General features: G+C 42.9%; 1 long non-coding RNA gene across 1 annotated transcript; it reads left to right on the top strand.

Moving 5' to 3' along the window:
* Positions 1 to 848: 848 nt before the first annotated feature.
* LOC129150224 (uncharacterized) lies at positions 849 to 11,466 on the top strand. The gene is made up of 2 exons (XR_008556950.1): positions 849 to 908; positions 10,936 to 11,466. It is a non-coding gene; the product is annotated as an uncharacterized LOC129150224 (long non-coding RNA).
* The last annotated feature ends 4,902 nt before the right edge of the window (positions 11,467 to 16,368 follow it).

The raw sequence follows: 16,368 nt of genomic DNA on the forward strand, positions 1-16,368 counted from the left end.
CCACTCCTCTGTTAATTTTTAGGGTTTGCATGACTTCTCTAAGTGAGCCACCTAAAACTGCTCGGGGGTGAAAAATCCTCTTGTATGAAGTGCCAAGCTGCCTGCAGCAGTGCATGATGGACATTTTTTTTTTCTTTTTAAAACACACCAACAAAAAATGTATTTGTAGATTGTGATAAAGTGTAAATAACTGAATTTTCAACCATGGTTTGAAGTCAGCTTTCAGGGCATTATGTCTTGTTTTGATGAAAAGAGATCACTCTATACCCCCCTTTTTAAAGGAAAATTATCGCAAGAGAATCAGGATGTGTAAAGCTAACATGCATCGCAAAAAACCAAAGGTAACCTAAATGTCTGATTTTAATAGCACATATTTCTCTTTTACATAAACTGTGACAGCAACTTGCATAAACAATTCTTTAGCTGTTAATTTTAATGTTAAAACTTTGCAAAACTTGTTTAATAAAAATAGCTGTTAAAAAGAAAAACCATATGCTGCCGCATAAATTAGCCATAACTCTTAATAATCCTGCCCATCACAAGTGAACTGTAATGTAACCTGGGCACAAAGTCTGACATCTTAAATGACACAATGTAAAATTTCAATGACTGTAGATTAGATATGCTCCCCAAAGTAAAGATTTCTGCTCAGCTATTTTAAAATGTACAAGGATGAGCCCCTATAGGTTCCCATATTGATATTCACAATGAAATGTTACTTAAAATTTCCTTAAAGTTGCATGTTTCTCTCCTGTAATGTGTAAACTGCATGCAGGATCTCTATCTTTTATTTTGTATGTCTTTAAAACTTCTTCTTCGAAAGACTGATCTCTTACTTCTCCATTTTCAGGTCATTGAAAACTCAAGACATTTCCTGGAGTAGAATGGGTATTAAAGACCCATGTCAGGTATGTTAAGGTGTCTTTCTATTAAGGATGTGGGACTTTTATCTATATATATAAAAGGCTCATGCACTAAGTGTCTGTCCGTCCGATCAGTCGCTATGACGCTGACCACCAGGGGGCAGACACTCAATGCAGGAGTTGCCATGATACGCACTGGCCATTTACAGAGAAACGGCCGTGGACCTGGCGCCCACAAAGCAACACTCGGCTTCCCCCAAGTGGGACACAGGCCCTGCCACCACCCCGGAGCGACAGCCCACCAAATCGCAGCTGACACAGTCGAGATGCACAAAATGCAGCCGGCTTCCTCTCCCTAGCAACAGGCCATTTAACAGTAAACAGTACCACGGACCTGGTGCCCCACAAAACAACACTTGGCTTCCCTCAAGTGGGACACAGGCCCTGTCACCACCCCAAAGTAACACCCCACCCAATCGCAGCCAACGCTGCCGAGACCCCATGGCACAAAATGCAGCCCACAGCCCAACCCAGCCTGGAAATGGTGGCTGTGGGCGCTGGGTAATGACATCACATAGCAACGCCCAGCTTCCTCTCCCTAGTGACTAGCCTCCTTGAAGTTTCTTCAGCCCAGGAACATGACTTGCTTTACAGCCAGGTGGAAACATTTTACACTTTGACCAAATGTCTGTAAAGTGTTTTCCCGTGCCTCATCTCATTTGATCCTCACAGAAGTCCTGGAGTAGGTAGATAGGAGACTCCGTGGAATCCTATTTTCTTTTCATTAGCCGGAAAATGGAGATTTAGAAAACTTAGAAACTTGACCCGACTGAAAAGAAGTAAGAAATGGTGGACCTTGAAAATGACTTCAGGTTTTCTCACTGCACAGAATATAGTCACTGCTGCAGTTAAGTATTTTACCCTTTTTCTCCCTGCATAATCTACAGTAATAATCTGCTTCATGTTGATATTTCAGCACTAAACCAGTGCTGAAAGAGAAGTTGTGGTGCTTCACTGGGCTGGAAAAAGTTTAGCTACATCAGAAAGCAGGTCTAATTAAGCAAGTTTATTCTATATCTATAAAAGGCTAAGTTGACTCACACATGGGCAATACATATAAAACTCTCACTGGCGCCAATCACGTACATGTGTTTCAATCTGTCATTGTCGATCGTGAATTTGGTTGACACTTCTATTATAGAGAAAGGGCGAATAATGATATTAAAATGTTTCTTCTAATTAATTTCCTGTCAATGTGTACGAATTCATGCACCGGGCCACTAGTCTATATATATAAAAGCCTAAGTGACCATTCAACCATTTGGTAGCTATGATGTGCACTGACCACCAGGGGGCAGATGCTCAACGCACAGGCTTGGAAACATGGAACAGACTGATGAATCTCAGAGAGAAGGAGAGAGAGCAGGATGAGATTAACTAAAGATCTTATATGCATACTAGAGGCCTGGTGCATGCATTTGTGCCCCAGTGGTGTCCCTTGGCCTGGCCTGCAGAGATTGGGCTGAAACCAGCAGTCCGACATCCCCTGAGGGGTCCCAGATTGCAAGAGAGCGCAGGCCAGGCCTAGGGACCCCACCAGTGCATGAATCCATGCACCGGGCCTCTAGTTCTATAAAACAGTTCTGCCAAAAGGTAGCCTGGGGGGTAATCAGTGGTGAATCTTTTTTATATATCATTTGTATCATATTTACAACATTACCATGTTTATATGTTCGTTTATAGTTCATACTGAATTTACTTATAATGAGTAGGTAGTATCAACTTAAGGCTATTGACTCCCGTTCTATCCTGTCAGTAATCTAATAAGGCAGTGTTTTTTGTTTTGTTTTTATTTGTTTTTTAAATATATATATATATATATATATTTTTTTTTTTTTACAGAGAGGAAGGGAGAGGGATAGAGAGTTAGAAACATCAATGAGGGAGAAACATTGATCAGCTGCCTCCTGCACACCTCCCACTGGGGATGTGCCTGCAACCAAGGTACATGCATTTGACCGGAATCAAAACTAGGACCTTTCAGTCCACAGGCCGACACTCTATCCACTGAGCCAAACCGGTTAGGGCTAAGGCAGTGTTTTATTTGGAGTTCATTGGTTATAAGCAACAAAGTGGCTAATGTAAACAAAAGGGAATTTATTGGAAGGATACTATGTGCACCAAGAGGTCACCAGTTTGATTCCTGGTTGGGGCACATGCTGGGGTTGTAGGCTTGATCCCCAGTAGGAAGCATACAGGAGGCAGCTGGTTGATGTTTTTCTCTCTCCCTCTACCTTCCTCTCTCTCAAATCATTAAAAACAATTTAAAAATAAAAAAATCTGGCTTGGGAACCAGAATGGCTGCAGAGAAATGAAACAGCAGTGGTAGACCACAGGAATAGTCCTGAAACAGCAATAACTGCTTCCACACTGTTGGCTGGAATAAGTAAGCTCTAGCCATGTTTGGTTTCTTTCTCCCTCAAGATTCAAGTTTTAGGAAGGGAATATCAAACTGGATTTGTTTGATTCACCTACCCGTACTTTAGCAGTATGCAGTACAAAAAAGTTCATTCCACAAAAGGAAGTCAGTGTTCTTAGGGAGGGGAAATGGATTCTGGGCAGTCAAAAAACAATTGTCCAGTAAAATCTGTATTTTACAGAAGTAGCTGAGACTTAATTAGGTGGAGTGACTTCCCAGGGTCACATAATTAGTATTATTCAAAATCAAGCCCAAGTTTATGTGTTGCCAGAACTTAACATCTTGATTTATACGATATTGCTTATAATCTAAGGAAAGGGGTATTTCTTACATTTAAGAGACCCATGGTAGGGATATTTTTTTATAGTAAAAATAACATCGGACCTGACAAAAACCTAGAGTTGAATCTATGAGCTTTCTTTTGGTTGGTGATCTAAAACAAATCACTTATTTCTACATCTGGGAAGGAAGATAGTGATAATGTACACCTTTCTGTGGTTGGCGAACTGAAGGAGTTCCGTATAAGGCCAACCAATTCAGTGCCCTATACATAGTAAATATTAGTGTTCTTCCCCTAAGGAAGTTTAACCCCTTCCTGTTTGGGTGGTTGGCCTCACTCTAACAACTTGAATGAGCTTCCTATTGTTTAAAGCCATCCAGGAACTAACTGGATGATTTTTTCCCCCTCTGCCCTTTGAATGAGTTGTTAGGGTTCTGATAGCACTGAGGAGACAAGATCTACCTATTTAAGCCAAAGGCACGTTATAGTCTTTGACAGAGTAATTTGCCTTCTTAGATATCATTTCTTAGCCTCGCTCTTAGCCAGGAGCCTCTGAGATTTGAAGACTTTAAGGAAGGCCATTTGTCTTTAGCATGGTTTGGGGCATCCAGAAAGTCCTGAATATGATATTAGTCACATGAATGGGTAGATAAATTTAAGATAAAGTCCCTGAATTCAGAAAAATTGTCTCAGTTCTGCCTAGGGTAGTCTTAAGAACAGACTTTGGGGAAAATGTCTTTCTTCATTTGGCCTGTAATTTGTGCTTGGAAAGGCAGGTTTCATTATTGGAAGACCAGGCCTGTTCATGGTCTGCCTGCTCTGGTTGTGTAGTTTAATCAATTGGGTCCAGTGTTTACTATAACTTCCTGTCACTACCTGTGAACTTACTACAGTTTTATAAGCTAATTTAGAACCAGCCAAGAATAGAACATGTCCTGGCTCTGTCTCATCATAGCCTTTGTCTTTGTTTTGACAAAAACAAAGCCCTTAACCTTTCTCATTTATCATCAGATGAAGTTGATAATAATAGCTAACATTTATCACTATGTGCGTCATAATATACTAAGCAGTTAATAAGGATTATGTCAGTTGATCCTCTCTACCTTTTTCTTTTTTAATGAGATAAAATTCACATGATGTGATTTTTTTTTTAAAATATATTTTTATAGATTTTAGAGAGGAAGGGAGAGAGAGAAACATCAATGATGAGAGAACCATCGATCAGCTGCCTCCTGCACGCCCCCTACTGAGGATCAAGCCCTCAACTGGTACGTGCCCTTGACTGGAATCCACCCGGGGACCCTTCAGTCTGCAGGTTGATGCTCTATCCACGGAGCCAAACCAGTTAGGGCAAAATGTATTATTAAGTACGGCAAAGAAAGAACAAAGACTACCAATTAAACCAACACAATGACAGAATGGTTTTTTGTTTGTTTTTTTATATCGAATGTAAGATGCATCCTGCATCCTGATTTCAGAGATGTTAAAATATGAAAAAAAAAATATGTCTTAGGTAGTACAGTATTTTGTCAGTTCTAATATTCTTCACTGTGTGCCATGCACTGTCTTCTCCACATGTAGAGTAGCTATTATTCTCCCATTTTTACACAGTGATGAAACTGAGGCCCAGAAAATTTAAAACACTTATCCAAGGTCATGTAGCTGTTAAGTAGCAGAATTGGGATTCAGCCTCAGGCAGTCTGATTTTAGAGGCTATGATCAGTCTCGACTACTAGGTTATATTGGAATTGAGGGGTTTTACCTGTCAGCCCGAACCAACCCAGGATGCTTTCACAGTCATTCTGTATTCTGGAAGGAGGCTTATTCAGCAGGAATGTCATTACTAATACAGTGAACATTTGCTGGGGTCACTTAGGGTCTTATGCTGGTTGTGCTGGGTCACAGGTCTGCAACAGTTCATAGTCTCTGCCTTCAAGAAACTCAGTCTAGCCCTGGCTGGTTTGGCTCAGTGGATAGAGCGTTGGCCTGCAGAATGAAGGGTCCCAGGTTCAATTCCAGTCAAGGGCACATGCCTGGGTTTCAGGTTCGATCCCCATTAGGGGGTGTGCAGGAGGCAGCCAATCAATGATTCTCATCATTGATGTTTCTCTCTCTCTCCCTCTCATTTCCTCTCTGAAATGAATAAAAATATATGTTTAAAAAAAAATTTTTTTTAATAAATAAAATAAAAGAAACTCAGTCTAATGGGAAAGAGTAAGTCTTACATAGTTATGGTAGTGTGTGATCATTTATGTTGCTGAACTGAGTATCAGCGAGCTTGCAGGAGCTGATGAGAAAGGCATAAGGAGTGCTGAAGAAAGAGAGTGACAAATTTTTATTAATCCTCACCTGAGGATATTTTTTCCATTGATTTTTTTAGAGAGAGTGGAAGTGGGGGGGAGAGAAACATCGATGTGAGAGAGACATTGATTGGTTGCCTACTACACCACCTGGGATGGGGATCAATCCTGCAACCAATGTACATGCTCTTGACCAGAATCGAACCCAAGACCCTACTGACCAATGCTCTAACCACCGAGCAAACTGGCCAGGACAGGAGTGGCAAAATTTAAGTTGAGCCTTAAAGTATAACTAAGAATTTACAGGCAGATAGGTTAGCAATAGCATTTTACTATGGCTTTAAACAGACTAATTTCAAATTCTGCTTACTCCAAAGCTACTAGCTTTCGAACTTTAGATGAGTTATCCTCTCCAAGTCTCAGTTCCATCATCTGTAAAATGGGGTAATATCATTCATTTTACAACATTGTTGTAAAGATTGAGTGGACTAATATGTGTGAAACATTCAACATGATATGTAGTAAGCACCCAATAAATTTAGGTATAAATAGAGACTGGATGAGTAGGTTAGTGCCAATTTTGAAACGGTAAATGTTAGGCAAGGAATTTGGACTTTATTCTAAAGTTTAGGGAGCTATTGGTGTCCTTAAGCCAAGAACACATCTGTGTTTGCCGTTGTGCTGGTGAGGTGGGGGAGTAAGGGAACCAGAGAAAAAAAAGCCTCCCTAAGTGGCACCACTCCTTTGTGGGAGAGTGAAGGGTATAGTCGCCCCTCACTTTGCATTCTTTCCTCTCTCCCTCTTGCCTGAAGGCCTTTTGGTTCATTCCTTTTTCAGAAAGAAAAATCATTTCTCCTCAGTATTTGGGCTATATGAAGGTGGGATGTTAAGCCTAAATTCACCATAGGTTGATAGTCTTCCCATGTCTGTCCCTTTCACCTACCCAGTTGGGTGAAAGTCTCTGAGTCTCCACTGATACAAACTTTGCTCTCACTATTCTGTCCTAAATGAGTGAAGTCTCTGCCTCCATTTTAAGCTTTTGATTCTGTGCTAACTCTGTGCTGAGAATATCATATGCAGCATCCCATTTCATTCTCACAGACAATCCTGTGAAACAAAACTGATGTGTAGGTTAGGATAACCACAAGGTCCAAAAGCGGGAGCTTAGACCCAGGTCTTTCTGCTCCCACGGAGCTGCTTCCTCTAGAGGGGCAACAAGAAGATCCGTTTACATTCAGAGTCGTTCTCAGCTTTGATGTACAGGGTGGGTGCACCTGGCTTGATTTCCAGATTCCTGGGCTTGAAAAAATTGGACCCTTCTAATCTCAACCTCAATCAATCCCCCACCCCACCCCCCCTCCCTCTCTCTCTCTCCCTCTCTCTCTCCCCTCTCCCCCTCCCTCCCTCCCTCCCTTCAGATCCTTTTGTGCCTCTTGCATGTTTGAAACTAGTGCTAGCAAGCATCTGATGAATATTTAATAGTCTTGAGCACACAGGCTGCATACAGCTGCCTTGAGATGGCAGCTGTTGGGGGGAGGGGAGGAAGTGTACTGCACTGCGCCTATGGTGGGTACTGTGCCCTAGTCCTATTGTGGCCTGATTGCTGCCCTGGGCCCCCAAGGAGGTTACATTCAAGCAGCAGACCAAACCCCTTTTCTGGGTAATGGGAGCAGATCATGTTCCCTCACATCTAGAATCAATTTCTCAACCCTGGGCTGGAGGTTCTCTACTCTACGGCCTTTTCTGCCTCTGAGACGGATAATGTGTTCTCATCCAGTGTTCTGCCAACTTCAGTTCTCTTTTCTAAAAGGAGGGAGACTTGTATCTGGAAGAGACTTGAATTTCATAATCATGCTGCTGGGTTTTAGCCTCAACATTCCTTGACCACAAATGCAGTAGTAGCCTCTCAGCAGTAGGTGTCCGGCTCATTCCTAGCCTACACTGTGGCATTGGCTGCATCTCAGGCAGGCATTAGGCAGGTGAGTTCTCAGGCAGGTACTCAAGCTATCTTTGTGCTTCCCTCACCTAGACCTAGGGGAGCTTTTTGCTTTAAGAAGACCTTGCTGTTTCCAGGGCAGATTTGGAGAGGTTATGGGGACTCCTGAAAAAAGACAGCCTGTTTGAGTTGTTTCTAGGCAGTGTGTGAGCCATGGCCAGAGTATCTCCCCAGATTAATCAGGTAAGTAGAGCACACTACCAGAAATTTGGGCACTGTTTCTATTTATACTGAGTTAAGATGCCTGAATTAGCTGTTCCCTTGTCAACCTCTAGAGCCCACCTCAGGATAGCCAGTCTCTTCCCCCTAGACACCATCAGTAAGAACTTGAGATCAAAGTATTTGGGTTCAGCCCTGACTAGTATGGCTCAGTTGGAGCGTTGTTCCATACACTGAAAGGTTGCAGATTCGACCCCCAGTCAGGGTACATACCTGGATTCAGATACAGGGCCAAGTCTTCTTGGGGGTTTTCTGACTCCTGCAGGTTTCTTGCTTTCTATTTATGGTCCAGCTTTAGCTATAAAATGGGTGCTACCCATTTCTCGGGCTCTCTGGGGTTGGAAAATAGGAAACATTGCATCAGCCATTGAGAAAGAAATACCTATGCTCTGATATGATTCATCATAAGCTTCTGTCCAAATATCAGTACACATGGCTCCTTTTATTCATTTTTCTTAATGCATTCACTCTTACAAATAGTAACACCTACTATGTGCTAGACACTGGAGAGTTAGTGGCAAGTGAGCAAGATAAAATTGGTCTCTGGCCTCATGGAGGTTATAGTATATTTGAGGAGCCCTGGCTGGGTAGCTCAATTGGTTAGAGCATCATACCATTACACCAAGGTTTCGGGTTCAATCCCCAATTAGGGCACATACAAGAAACAATCAAGGAATCTATATAATAAAAGTCTAAGTGACAGTTATGGTGGAATGACCGGTTGCTGTGATGCGCACTGACCACCAGGGGCAGATGCTCAACACAGGAGCTGCCCCCTGGTGGTCAGTGTGCTCCCACAGGGGGAGCACTGCTCAGCCAGAAGCCGGGCTCACGGCTGGCAGCACAGCCATGGTGGCAGGAGCCTCTCCCACCTCCATGGCAGCGCTAAGGAGCAGCGAGCTCAGCGGTAAGGAGCCTGCTGCTAAGGAGCAGTGAGCAGGTGGGCGGTAAGGAGTGAGGGGTCCTGGACTGCAAGAGGGATGTCCGACTGCCAACTTAAGCCCGATCCCCGCATTTCGTGCACCGGGCATCTAGTGCATAAATAAGTGGAAAAACAAATTGATTTCTACCCCCCTCCCTCAATAAACAATTTTTTAAAAAACTAAAAACAGTATATTTGGAGAAACAGACACTAAACAGATAAAACTCTCATAAATAACATGTTATATCAGTTGTAATCATCTGTGCTATGACAGAAAAAGAACAGGGTGCTATGAGGGTACACAACAGGGAGCTAACTTAACTGGGGTTTTCCTTGAGGAAATTATGTTTAGGCTGACACCTAAAAGGAAGAGCAGCCTAGCCAGTGTGACTCAGTGGTTGACCTATGAACCAGGAGGTCACAGTTCAATTCCCAGTCAGGGCATGCCTGTGTTGTGGGCTCAAACCCCAGTAGGGGGCATGTAGGAGGCAGCCGATCAATGATTTTCATCATTGATGTTTCTCTCTCTCTCTCTTCCTCTCTGGTTTTTTTTTTTTTTTTTCCCCTTCCTCTCTGAAATGAATAAAATTTTTTTTAAAGAAACCAATATTTAAAAAAAAATAAAAAGAAGAGTAAGTAAAAAAATAAAGTAATAAAATAAAAGGAAGAATTACCTAGGAAGAAGGCTTGGGAAAGGGCATGGAGCACATTATAGGCAGAGGGTAGGCCTGAACAAGATTCAAGATAAGGTAAGAATGTGGACCTTATTCTGTGTTCTTCACTGGAGACCATTGAATCTGGGAGTGACGGGAAGGGAAATGACATGATTAGATTTCTGGTTTTTAAACTTCATTTGCTCCCAAGCAGAGAATGGATTATAGTCCAGGCAAGAAAAGAAGACCTCTTTCAGGTGATGGTAGTGAGAATGTAGAAAAGTAAGTGGATTCAAGAACTTTTAGGAGAGTTCTAGCCGGTTTGGCTCAGTGGATAGAGCATCAACCTGTGGACTGAAGGGTCCCAGGTTTGATTCCAGTCTAGGGCACACGCCCAGGTTGTGGGCTCGATCCCCAGTAGGGGTGTGCAGGAGGCAGCTGATCAATGATTCTCTCATCATTGATGTTTCCCTCCCTCTCTGAAATCAATAAAAATATATTATTTTTAAAAAAGAACTTGTAGGGAATTTAATTAATATAATTTGGTGGTTGATTAGATGTGGGAGAAGAGGAGGGCTCCTAGGTTACTGGCTTGAACAACTGGGGCAATGGTAGTACCATTTTTAAAAGATGGGGACACTGTTACAGGCTTTGGTGTAGGATGTATCTCTCCTGTGGTTAACCCTGATCATTTGAGGCTGGGATTAAACACCTCAAGGCCAGGAGAGATAGACCCCTGAATCTAAGATTGCGGTACTAGAAGATGCCTATTTCCCCATTCCCTTTATTCCAAATTCTTTTTTTTTTTCTTCTTCTTCTTCTTCCAAAGTCTTTTGAAGTTCTTTGTTCATTTGGATCTTTTTCAGATCTGGGAGAGCAGGAAGCATTTTCCCTTTTGTATAATTGGGGATCCCAAAGCTTGTATAACTAAAAACCCCAAAGGTTTAGTTGATTCTGCCCTGGATCACTCAGCTGAGGCCAAGGCTGGGAGGTATAAGGTGTGAGGGTCCGTATGTTTGACTGACATGAAAAGAGAGCTCATAGGCTGTGGACTTTTATTTTCTACTCATCTGTGCACCTAGAAATCTTGTATTGAATGAAACAACTGCAGTTGTCCTGTGTGGTGGGAGATTGTAAGGGAGGCAGCCTGGCCATATGGGTGGCAGGGAAGCCCCTGATAGGGCAGTTTCATGTTTCTTAATTTTCTGCTTGTGTCTTTGCAGCTATCAGAGGACTCCAGAAACTGGGAAAGCTGCCTGCTGTGTCAAGGCTGGCCTGAGGGCATTTGCTGAGCACAGAGAAACACCAGAGAGATCAACAGTCTGTTCTCAGCCACTTCATTGATGTGTCTGATTTACACACAGAAAGCCAGTTAGGATCCCCTAATAGTCTCTAGGACCAGAATGAAGTCCTCAGGGTTACAGGGGACTATGATACTAACAGTTAAACATGCTCAGAACTTGAAAAAATTGAAGGGAGCCCAGCCAGTGTGGCTCAGTGGTTGAGCATTGACCCATGAGCCAGGAGGTCCAGGTTCGATTCCTGGTCAGGGCACATGCCCAGGTTGCAGGCTCAGTCCCCAGTGGGGGATGTGCAGGAGACAGCCGATCAATGTTTCTCATCGATGTTTCTCTCTCTCTTCCTCTCTCTAAAACTCAATAAAAAACATTTTTTTTTTTTTTTAATGTTGAAGGGGACTAACAATATCCTCATCATGGCCTCCTAAATCTGAATAAACCAGCAACTAACTTCTGTGTCATTCTCAGTTTGCCTGCTTCACCTTAGCCTCCAACAGAACTGGCTAGAACACCCTACCTATACCTCAGCACCTCCTATTTCCCTCCCTGCCACATCTGTGTCGTGGGTGCCAGCCTGGGGCCCTTGGACGCTTCCAGGGGCTCCTAGAGAGAAGGTGGTCACCAACTCCAGAACAGGCTGAGGAAAGCCAAGTGAGAAGGTTCCTTTGTTTTGGGCAAGTTATTTAACCTCTGCACCTGTTTTTCTCTTCATTGTTGACTACTAAAGTTACTCAAAAAGCTCTTTAAGGGTAGGGCTTTAACTCCTGTACTGTATCCCTTCCCCAGCATATATCTGGCAATGAGGGGCTCAATAAAGGTTTGGTCAAGTGATGAATGGTCCCGCTCTGGTAGCTTCTATCAACTTTGAAAGAGAACCAAAGCTTCCCTTTAGAGCTCCCACTTACCTTCTAGTTACACATTAGGTTAGCTATTTGCCCTAACATTTCTCTTGAAGGATTGGAAAGTCAACCTTTGATATAAACTTCCGATTTCCTATGACTTGGTTTTACAATGAGGTTTCTGAGAGGTTATGGTCCTCTCCTAGTACACTCTTCTTTTAATGCCTTTTGGCTTTTTATCCTAAGAAGGGATCAAGGAGAAGGGCTGAGTTTGGGGAGAGAACCTGTCTGCCTTTTAACTGAGCCTAGGACATTGTCATAAGCTTAGATTTATTCTTAGCAGGAAAAGGATATTGAAATCAGTTGCTTTACTTTGGGCAAGTTATTTAACCTCTGAGCACATTTTTATATTTTGATTACTATAAATAACAGCTAATAATTTATTGAATGCTTAGTATGTACCAGTACTATATCAAGCATTTATATGCACTGTTTCACTTACTCTCCCATTTCATTATACTCATTTTGCATATGAGGCAACAGGTTCAAGGAGGATAAATAACAGTACCTAAAGTTAAAAATAGAGACTATCAGCCCTGGCCGGTGTTGCTCAGCAGTTAGACAGTTCGATTCCCAGGGCTTGTATCTGGATTGCAAGTTTCGATCCCCAGCCCCCAGCGGGACGCATGCAGAAGGCAACCAATGTGTCTCTTACTTCGATGTTTCTCTCCCCCTCCCTGCCCTCCCTTCCACTCTGTCTAAAAAACAATGGAAAAAAATGTCCTCAAGTGAGGATTAACCAAAAATACAAAGGGTGGCTATCAGATTTTCATAGTCCCTGCTTTTGACCTGTTTGTACCTCTTCCAGCCACAACTATTTTGAAGCAGTAAAACATTGTATTTGTGTAAAAGATTTGTTAAGGATGACAAACCATCAGGTTTATCCAGAACTGAGAGAGTTCCTGGGATGTGAAGGAGTTAGGGAATCATATGACATCCTGGTCATTGGTAAATTAAGCCACAGAGCTGGTGTCACTGTCTGAGAAGCAGCTAGGTTCCTAGGCAGCCATATGCTCAACCCCAAATACAGGATATCTACTTGGGAGCCATGCAATCTTGCAGAAAGCTCACAGAGGTAAAGCTAAACAGGTCTGGATTCAAATCCTAGCTCATCATTCGTGTGTTTTTCAGGGCCTGTTTACTCAGTAAAAGTGGGATAATAATTCTTATCCACTGAATGGGATCGGAGAAGCAAATGGAATGTGTGTGAAATACCTAGCACAGAGTCTATACACAATACTGTTCAACGGTTGAGTTCCTTCCTCCTCTTATCTGGCTTGTGTTTCTTACCCAGTCACCTGTCACTTACAGACTCCTCCCTCCTTTCATTAACTGTTGCAGCCTTAGGGAGGGAGCTTCCTGTGAGAGCCCTGACTTACTGGGTTTGTCCCACACACCCAGCTGCCCTGCATGTCAGTCACTTTCCTGGACAAGCAGAGAAGGGATGACATCAACTTTTTCCCTCCCCCCATCGAAGCCTCTGGACTGTTTTGAGCCATAAATATTTTAGCTGGGTTTTTCTCTGGCTGTTGCCAGGGTGATGGGCTCTCCGGAGAATAGGGTAGGAGCATGGCGGCTCGGCCAGCAGCCTGGGGCCTAGCAGCAGAGCTGGCCCTGGAGCTGTGGGTATGAAACCTGGCCAAGAGCCAGAGCTTGCTGAGGCAGTCTGAAGGCTCTCGCTCTGTTGGCCCGCCTTCCCTTTCCTGGGCCCCTCAAAGCCACTCCTACTGCTTCAGGCCCAACTCTGCCCTTGAATGCTTTTTGATCTCGGGTAAATTGCTAAATGTCTCTAGGCTTTCACTTCAATATCTGCAACACAAAAATCCCCACTTTTCTCACTGTGGGTTAGTGGAGAGGACAAAGGAGGTTTTGTAAAAATTGTATGAAGCGCTAAGCTAGACCCCATAACCCTTGCTGATAGACCTGAAGGTTTGAGTCCTGAGGCAATGTAGATGCCACTATAATGACTGATTATCAGATATGGCACTGCCTAGCCTTCCTCACACTGCAGCCCTGCTCCTTCTCTACAGTTCCCAGATCCAGATAGACTACCTGGCCTGGCACCCGTATCCTAAGGAGTTGGACTCCTTATAAGCAGAGTTGGTGAAAACCCTTTTTACTTGAGACAGAAATTCAGGCCCCCAAACTAGATCTGGCCCTCATCCTCTACCCCCATCCCAGAGATCTTACATCTGGCTAGCTGCTAAGCTCTAGGTTGTAGCAGCATGTCCAACCCCTGTCCTTAAGATGGGTCTAAAAAGGAGGAACCAGAGAGGGGGCACCTAGATCCATGCCCCACTCCTATCATTGAGACTGGATTTGGTTCAGGATTCCACACTGCTGCCCAGACTTGCCCACCACAATTTTCCTGTCGAGCTGGGAGCTCTGATTCCTTTGTATGAGCTCCCTCTGGTGGTTGTTGATATGTGCCTTGCAGAAATACAAGATCTCAAATGTGAGACCATTTGAATTATAGGCCACCCTGAGAGGTGGGATGGTTTGCTCTATCCCACCTCTTTGTCTTCAGCTTGTAAGACAGCCATTCCGTTTCTTCCATAGGATATCTCGCCCATCTGTTTGTTTCTCTCTGTTGTTAATCCTCACAATTCAGTGAGATAGAAATTATCCTAAATTTACAGATGAAACAGGCTTAGAGAGTTTAAATCAACTTCAAACTCTTCAATGTATGTAACATTTAAGATCCCCAAGTGATATAAACTTAATCTATTTTTCCAGCCTCATCTTCAGTTACTCTCAAGCCAAAATGGGCTTGCTCTTCTGGAACATAACCTCTGGACCTTTGCTCATGCTGTTCCTTCTATCTTCATTGCCCACCCCCCACCAAGTACATTACCTAAAAAAATCCTATTTTTTAAAAACGGAAGAAATTGTTATTTTTTAAAGTTTGCATACATTATCTTTGTAATAATCAAATGGAAGGCAAATGTCTGGATGACAATGGGTGGGTGGCCCTAAGATGTGGAAGGTGGATAGGGGAGACTAATGTATACAAGAAGTGAGAATGGCCCCGGAAATTAAAAGAACCTGGATTCTCTCTTGTGGGCTCTTATAGTAAGAATCACATGTAAGTATTATTTTTTAAAGAATATAGTTGAGGCCGAAACCGGTTTGGCTCAGTGGATAGAGCTTTGGCCTGCGGACTCAAGGGTCCCAGGTTCGATTCCCGTCAGGGGCATGTACCTTGGTTGCGGGCACATCCCCAGTAGGGGGTGTGCAAGAGGCAGCTGATCGATGTTTCTCTCTCATCGATGTTTCTAACTCTCTATCCCTCTCTCTTCCTCTCTGTAAAAAATCAATAAAATATATTAATAAAAAAAAAAGAATATAGTTGAGCCCTGACTGGGTGGCTCAGTTGATTGGAGCATTGTCCCATATACCAAAAGGTTGCGGGTTCAATTCCTGGTCAGGGCACATACCTAGATTGCAGGTTCAATCCCCAGTCAGGGCGTGTATGGGAGGCAACCAATGTTTCTCATATTGATGCTTCTCTCTCTATCCCTCTTTAAAAACAGCACTAGCCAGTTTGGCTCAGTAGATAGAGCATTGGCCTGCGGACCAAAGGGTCCCAGGTTTGATTCCAGTCAAGGATACATATTTCGGTTGCAGGATCCTCCCTGGGCCGGGCCCTGGTCGGGACATGTGCAGAAGGCAACCAATTGATGTGTTTCTCTTACATCGATATTTCTGTCTTTCCCTCTCTCTTCCACTCCCTCTAAATATCAATGGAAAAAAAATATTTTTGGGTGAGGATTAAATAAGTAAATATAAATAAAATTAATAAAAACATGTCCTTGGATGAGGATTTTAAAAAAAGAATATAGTTGAATACAATATTAGTTTCAGGTGTACAACATAGTGATTCAACATTTAAATACCTTATAAAATAATCACATTAAGTATAGTAACTATCTGTCACCCTACAAAGTTATTACAATATTATTGAATTGAATAGCCTTGGCCAGTGTGGCTCAGTTGGTTGAAAGTCATCCCATGCACCAAAAGGTCAAAGGTTCGATTCTTGGTCTGAGCACATGCCTGGGTTGCAGGCTCAATCCCCAGTAGGGGTGTGTAGGAGGCAGCCAATCAATGTATCACTCTCACATTGATGTTTCTATCTCTCCCTCTCCCTCTCTCTCTAAAATAAATAAAAACATTTAAAAACTATTATTGTTGACTATATTCCCTATACTGTACATTACATCCCTGTGACTTATTTATGTTATTTTTAAAATGCCTTTCCTTTCTATTTCTATAGCATTCTTTTTAAAAATATATATACATTCTTACTGATTTCAGAGAGAAAGGGAGAGGGAGAGAGAGAGAGAAAAACATCAATGATGAAAGAGAGACATTGATTGGCTGCCTCCTGCATGCCCCCCCCCCACCCCCGTTTCCCTCTGGCAACCACAGGTTCTCTATGAGTCCACTTGTTCATTTC

This window comes from Eptesicus fuscus, chromosome 9 (genome assembly GCF_027574615.1).
Source record: "Eptesicus fuscus isolate TK198812 chromosome 9, DD_ASM_mEF_20220401, whole genome shotgun sequence".
NCBI classification, from domain to species: domain Eukaryota; kingdom Metazoa; phylum Chordata; class Mammalia; order Chiroptera; family Vespertilionidae; genus Eptesicus; species Eptesicus fuscus.